Here is a 6900-nt window from a genome sequence, read left to right as displayed (position 1 = left end):
ATGGTGTAAATGCAAACTTTAAACTAAGGTGAATAAACTGCATGCCATACGCTGCTGCAATAAAGAGATTTTTGTTGACAATAATTTATTTGAAATGTTTTATAGTGTCACTTCTGATATCAAATATCAAGTCAATTTTTTTTCAAACTTATATCAATTGGTCCCTTGAACACCTATTGGAAAGCATGTGATCTGGATTATTAACACTACAGAGTTTGTTTGTTGTGCTAATCTTTTCTTAGAATTTCATTCACTTATAACAAACGCCCTACTTGCAGTCTCTGTTTATGGTGTTATCTGTTGTAATAGCAATGCCATCGTTCATATATGATTTTAAACAAGGTTGAATGAATAATATAGGGGGGAAACCCCTAATAAATATACCTCTCCCTCTCTCTAGAGCAGAATTGGTGTGTTCCCCAACTCTTGGATGGTCATAATGTAAGATGTATTTCAAATCTAATGGTCAGCGATAAAAATAGCATCTACAAGATACAACACTACTTGGTGAAATGTATCTTCATATATATCTTCTTCACCTCTTTCTATCGTCTGTTGTTTGTCTTAATGATATCAATGATCGCGGGTATAATTGATGAGGGCAATGAAATCGTTTTTATTGCGAGGGGGGATATAAGCGGTTCTATGGTGTAATGGTTAGCACTCTGGACTTTGAATCCAGCGATCCGAGTTCAAATCTCGGTAGAACCTTAGAAGTATTTTTTTTTTTTAATTTACCGCTACATAAAAATTAAAATAATATAAAAATAAAATAAAAATCCAAAGGTAAAAGCGCCCTAAATTGGGAAATATATGCATTATCTAGAGGCTCAAGAAGACAAATCGGGAGATCGGTTTATATGACAGCTTTATCAGATGATGGGCCGGTTTGGACCCATTCCATTGTTGGTAGTCGTAACGAAACAACACGTGCAAATTTTCAGCCAAATCGCAGAAAAATTGCACCAGGAGGTTAGCTATATACTGAACAGTATATAAGACCAATATTTCGAGGTATTACAAATGGAATGAAGAAGTTTGTATTCCCCATCATATGTTGGATATAAATTTTACAAAAATTTTTTGTCTTAAGGGAGAATTATTCTGAAATTTGGTCTATAGGGAAAATTTTTGGGAAATTTAGTCTTTGCGGAAAATTGGACTGAAGTTTGGTCTGCTGGGAAAATATCATTAAATAACTTAAAACAGCCTTACAACAGGCTTATTTGACAGTTCAGAAAAAGTAATCTGTAAAGTAAAGCTTTTTGAAGTTTTTTTATTAGCAAACTATCCTGGTGCGCCCCATTACTCCCAGAAATGGATTTGGAAACGATGGCTACTTCTGAGGTCCACTTCAGTTTTACCCCAAACATAGCACAGTGGCGCAATTTGAGTTTTGTCGTGGCAAAAATCATATCTTTTGAACCAATTAAGATAACTGAATGATTTAAACGGTATATGAAAGATAACTGTTCAGGCTATGAAATTAAGGTATTAAAGGGTGCTACGCCTTGTAGGTGCTTAGTTATAGCTAATCAGAATTTGTGGAAAAAATGATAAATAAGTGGATTAAAAAATATTATTGTAAATTTTAAATTTGTATACCCTCCACCATAGGATGGAGGTGTACTAATTTCGTCATTCTGCTTGTAACTCCTCGAAATGTTCGCCTAAGACCCCATAAAGTATATATATTCTTGATCGTCATGACATTTTAAGTCGATATAGTCATGTCCGTCCGTCTATCCGTCCGTCTGTCCGTCCGTCTGTCTGTCGAAAGCGGTCCATGTCGGTCCATGTTTTGGTATAGCTGCATATAAACCGATCTTGGGTCTTGACTTCTTGAGTCACTAGAGGGCGCAATTGTTATCCGATTTGGCTGAAATTTAGCATGAAGTGTTTTGTTATGTCTTTCAATAACTGTGCTGAGTATGGTCTGAATCGGTCCATAACCTGATATAGCTGTCATATAAACCTATCTGGGGTCATGACTTCTTGAGTCACTAGATGGCGCAATTGTAATCCGATTTGGCTGACAATTTGCATAACGTTTTTTGTTATGACTTTCAAGAACTGTGCTAAGTATGGTTTAAATCGGTCCATATCCTGGTATAGCTGCCATATAAACCAATCTGGGGTCTTGACTTCTTGAGCCACTAGAGGGCGCAATTATTATCCGACTTAGCTGACAATTTACATAACGTTTTTTGTTATGACTTTCAAGAACTGTGCTAAGTATGGTTCAAATCGGTCCATTACCTGATATAGCTGCCATATTAACCAATCTTGGGTGTTGACTTCTTGAGCCTCTAGAGAGCGCAATTCTCGTCCGTAGTGTTTTGGTATCACTTCCACATTTGTGTTAAGTATTATTCAAATCGGTTCATAATCTGCTATAGCTGTGATATAAACCGATCTTGGATCTTGACTTCTTGAGCCAATAGAGCGCGCAATTCTTATCCGATTTGGCTGAAATTTGCATGAGGTGTTTTGTTATGACTTTCAATAATTGTGTGAAATATGGCGCAAATCGGTACACAACCTGACACAGCTGCCACATAAACCGATCTGGGATCATGATTTCTTGAGCTTCTAGAGGGCGCAATTCTAGTCCGATTTGACTGATTTTGCACGTGTTGTTGTGGTATCGCTTCCAACAACTGTGCTATTTATGGTTCAAATCGGTTCATATAGATTTGACTTCTTGAGACGCTACAGGGTGCAATTCTCACCCGATTTGGCTGAAATTTTCCATAAGGTGTTTTGTTATGACTTTTAACAACAGTGCTTAGTATGGCGCATATCGGAACATAACCTGATATAGCTGCGATATAAACCGATCTGGGATCTTGATCGGTTTATATTGCAGCTATATCAGGTTGTACAATTATTTTGAATCTGGGCGATGTTCTACACAAAGGTGTAGAGGTCTATCAAAACTCACTGTTTCAAATTTCATCCAAATGGGATGAAAAATGCGGGTGATAGATCTATATGGCAGCTATATCCAAATATGGTCCGATCTGGCCGATATTCAACAAAAAGAGCAGTACCAGAACTCGCTGTGCTAAATTTCATCGAATTAAGATGAAAAATACTGCTTTTATGGCCTCATTACACTATATCGGGAGATCGGTATATATGGCACCTATATCCAAATATGATCCGATCTGGGCCACACTTGACAGGAATGGGTATGGATCTACCAGAACACACTTTGCCAAATTTCTTCGAATTCGGCTAATAAATGGATCTTTTATGGTCTCAATACTCTATATAGGGAGATCGAGCGTTCGGTTTATAGGGCAGCTATATCCAAAGATAGTCCGATCTGGACCACACTTCACAGAAATGGGTAGGGATCTACCAGAACTCACCGTGCCAAATTTCATCCAAATCATCCAATCAACAAAATGTTTCTAAGCTAGCTTAAGCCTAGCCAGCATGTTCCCATGCTGTTGGGTTGTGAATATGCAACGTATGTATATTCACACGGCAACGCGGATGACTGTCCATATGCACGAATCAGATTACCTAAGCCAGACAATGGTCATGACCAAGGCCAGAAAATTGTCTCACACATATACACACAACACTTTAAGTCTGGAGATCGATCTATATATCTGCTACATATATAACTAAAATCCGATTTTATGAGATCAGAAGGTCAGGTTTATATACAAAGAATATGATATCAAAAAAAATTTTTTCGGAAAATGTTTTTATGCCCAAGATATCTGCGAAATTATAAATACTTAAAAAAGGTATTTATTGGTTAAATACCAAGCGTTGAGTATTTACCCGGTAGAAACCCATCTCTAATCATATACCTTAAATAATAATAACATAGTAGTGGGTTTCTCCGGAATCACGCGGTTGTAAGGAGATATACAAAGGACATTTTCATTCCAAAAGCAGAATAGCCTTACCACACGAAAATTTGGTCCTGCTTAACTTTTCACATTTTTATTTATTTTCTGTTAACAAACTTTCTTTCGTTTATTTAAATTTGAAAACCAATGTTTTTTATTTTTTAAATAAAGGCTATAAAAAACTAACGATAGTATCGATGCTATCGATATTTGTTAGAAAAATATCGAATATTTCATAATACCGATAGTTTGGCGGTTCTATGGGGTGACAACCAAACACCTGGCCTCTAAAATGGATTTTTGTTTTTAGGTTACTACCTATAAGAGCTTAAACATAATTTCGTTTTGGAAAATTAGAGTTAGGGGATGATTCGTCCCCTACCCTTTGGTACTTGTCCCTAGAACAAAAGTTCTACTAAAGTGGGTAATCTCATCATTTATAAAGAAAAATTATTTAATGTTATATACTTTCCCACAACTTTATATATTTTCACCTAATATAACAAAAACGCTGGATGTTAATATAACAAAAGACACTGTTTAGCAGTATAACAGATTCATGGTATGTTATATTTTCTACACCATTTATTAAAGTCTCCACTCTCAACATGGGAGATATAAACAACCACACTTTTATTTGACTTAACGAATTCACTCACCACCACTGCACTACCTTCAATCTGCCCACATGTTGAAATAACGACTTTGACACGAATACGTCAACAGGTTCTATGGTGTAATGGTTAGCACTCTGGACTTTGAATCCAGCGATCCGAGTTCAAATCTCGGTAGAACCTTCAAAGTATTTTTTCATGAAACACACATAAATTAAAAAAAAAAAGAAAATTGCGGACTTATGTATAAACTAAAAAATAACTTATTGGTATTTTTATTTCTAAAAGTGTTTATATATATATATTTAACTTAATAAAGTTTTGCCATATGTGTATGTATAACAAAATTGCTGTAGATAATTATGTTCGCTACAGTTTATAGGGTTCTATGGTGTAATGGTTAGCACTCTGGACTTTGAATCCAGCGATCCGAGTTCAAATCTCGGTAGAACCTGAAATTAATTAGCTTTTTGAGAGATGCGTATTGGTTACTGTATTGGGCTATAATTCGACATTCAATCAAAAGTGTTGTTTGTTATTAATCCCGAATATATAAAATTACCAAAACTTCATTATTCACAGTTAGTTATAGCACAAAGTATAGGTACGACGTGTTTGTAAAACGGTGTTTATAGTGAATGTATCTAATTGGATGATGTTGGTTGGGTCTCCAACATATGGGGTACATATGGGGTACATATGCCGTTAATTAATCATTTACCCCTACACTTGTCCTCTATTCCCGCCATATCTGATTTTTAATACCCTACATCACCACTGTGGAACAGCGTATTATAACTTTGTCCATTTTTTTGCAACGCTAGGAAGAAGAAGAGAAAGACCCAATGATAAGTATATCGATCGGCTTAGCATCACTTTCTGATTTGATTAAGCCTTGTCCGTCTGTCTGTCCATTTATTCTAGTGATCAAGATGCAGGCCTTTTTTGTTGTCTGATTGTCGTAAAATTTTGCACAAGTAATTTTTTTGGTCTAAGGACAAACACTCACGAAATCGGATCAGATTTAGATAAAGCTCTTATATACATATAGCTTTCATCAAATATGGCCTTTTGGGCTGTAGAAGCCACAATTGGACTAAAATTTAGATATGTACAAAATTTTAGGTGAAAGTAGATATAGGTAGATAGATATAACTCCCATATATAATTTTCATCCGATATGACATTATTTTGGTCGTTTGCGAAATTTCTTCAAAATTGAATCACATTTATTTCGATATGGACTTTTAGGACTGCAGTAGCCAAAATTTGAGCATGAGGCATTTCATTCGGCGTCCCCACATGCATGCGCAATTTCATCAAAATCTGGCCGAATTTATATACAGCTCCCATATGTGTAAATCTTTTAACCGACACATGATTCTAAGACTTCGATAACTACAATTTAGGTCCTACCTCAAAAAAATGTTGCTAGGATCTATTCGATATTTCATTAGGTATTCAAAATTAAAGTCTGACTACAATGCCATATATGCGTCCAAAATTATCCCTAATCGACCTTTTCAAATGCCTTATTGTATGTCTTTGGACCAACTACCAAAAACAGTGTGGCAAAGTTGAAAAACAGACATAAAAAAAATTCTTTATAAGGCATCGAACTTTATGGTCGATTTTTTAGGAATTATCGCCCATTGTGATACCATAGTTCCTACCGTTGAACCATCCAGATCCCTTTAAAATTGTCAACAACTTGCGAATGTTCACATCCGCTAAACCAGACAAGTTCCCCAAGAAATGAGAACCAAAAATGGAACTCCTTTTGACTGACAGTGCCGGAGAAATATTGTACATAGCAGATGTTCTATGTTCGACGTCCCACAACTTCTTCAAAAGTTGTTACTGGCAACCTTCAGTTTGTCTGCATTTTTTCCGATGTGACTGACCTGTCACGATGGGCACAATGACTTCGACGTCTGTTCTAGCCCGCGACAGCAAAGCGGTAAATCTCAGTGGCCTCAATGTTAAGAGCACTACGTCCAATTTAGGGTCGAGGCTCATTTCTGGCCTAATAGCTTCGTCAGTAGGCAAAATATGAGTTATTGGTCAGACGGCAATCCACACGTACTCCACAAGTCATAGGTCATTGGGCCGTTCTTCTTCCGTTACTGTGAATGGAAATCGCTACCGTTCACCGATAACAGAATATTTTTTGCCCCAATTGAATGATATGGTCTAGCATGTCCGCCTATGACGCTGAACGCCTGGGTTCGAATCCTGGCGAGACCATCAGAAAAAAATTTTCAACGGTGGTTTTCCCCTCCTAATGCTGGCAACATTTGTGAGGTACTATGCCATGTAAAACTTCTCTCGAAAGAGGTGTCGCACTGCGGCACGCCGTTCGGACTCGGCTATAAAAAGGAGGCCCCTTATCATTGAGATTAAAGCTTGACTCG

General features: G+C 36.8%; 3 non-coding genes across 3 annotated transcripts; all 3 read left to right on the top strand.

Moving 5' to 3' along the window:
- Positions 1-639: 639 nt before the first annotated feature.
- On the top strand, positions 640-711 carry Trnaq-uug (transfer RNA glutamine (anticodon UUG)). The gene has a single exon. It is a non-coding gene; the product is annotated as a tRNA-Gln (tRNA).
- A 3886-nt stretch (positions 712-4597) lies between these two features.
- On the top strand, positions 4598-4669 carry Trnaq-uug (transfer RNA glutamine (anticodon UUG)). Its single transcript has one exon. It is a non-coding gene; the product is annotated as a tRNA-Gln (tRNA).
- Positions 4670-4868: 199 nt separating this feature from the next.
- Trnaq-uug (transfer RNA glutamine (anticodon UUG)) lies at positions 4869-4940 on the top strand. Its single transcript has one exon. It is a non-coding gene; the product is annotated as a tRNA-Gln (tRNA).
- The last annotated feature ends 1960 nt before the right edge of the window (positions 4941-6900 follow it).

The sequence above is a fragment of the Stomoxys calcitrans genome, chromosome 2 (genome assembly GCF_963082655.1).
Source record: "Stomoxys calcitrans chromosome 2, idStoCalc2.1, whole genome shotgun sequence".
Taxonomy (NCBI): domain Eukaryota; kingdom Metazoa; phylum Arthropoda; class Insecta; order Diptera; family Muscidae; genus Stomoxys; species Stomoxys calcitrans.
Note: the sequence above shows the minus strand (reverse complement) of the source record. Positions and strands in the feature narration are given on the sequence as shown.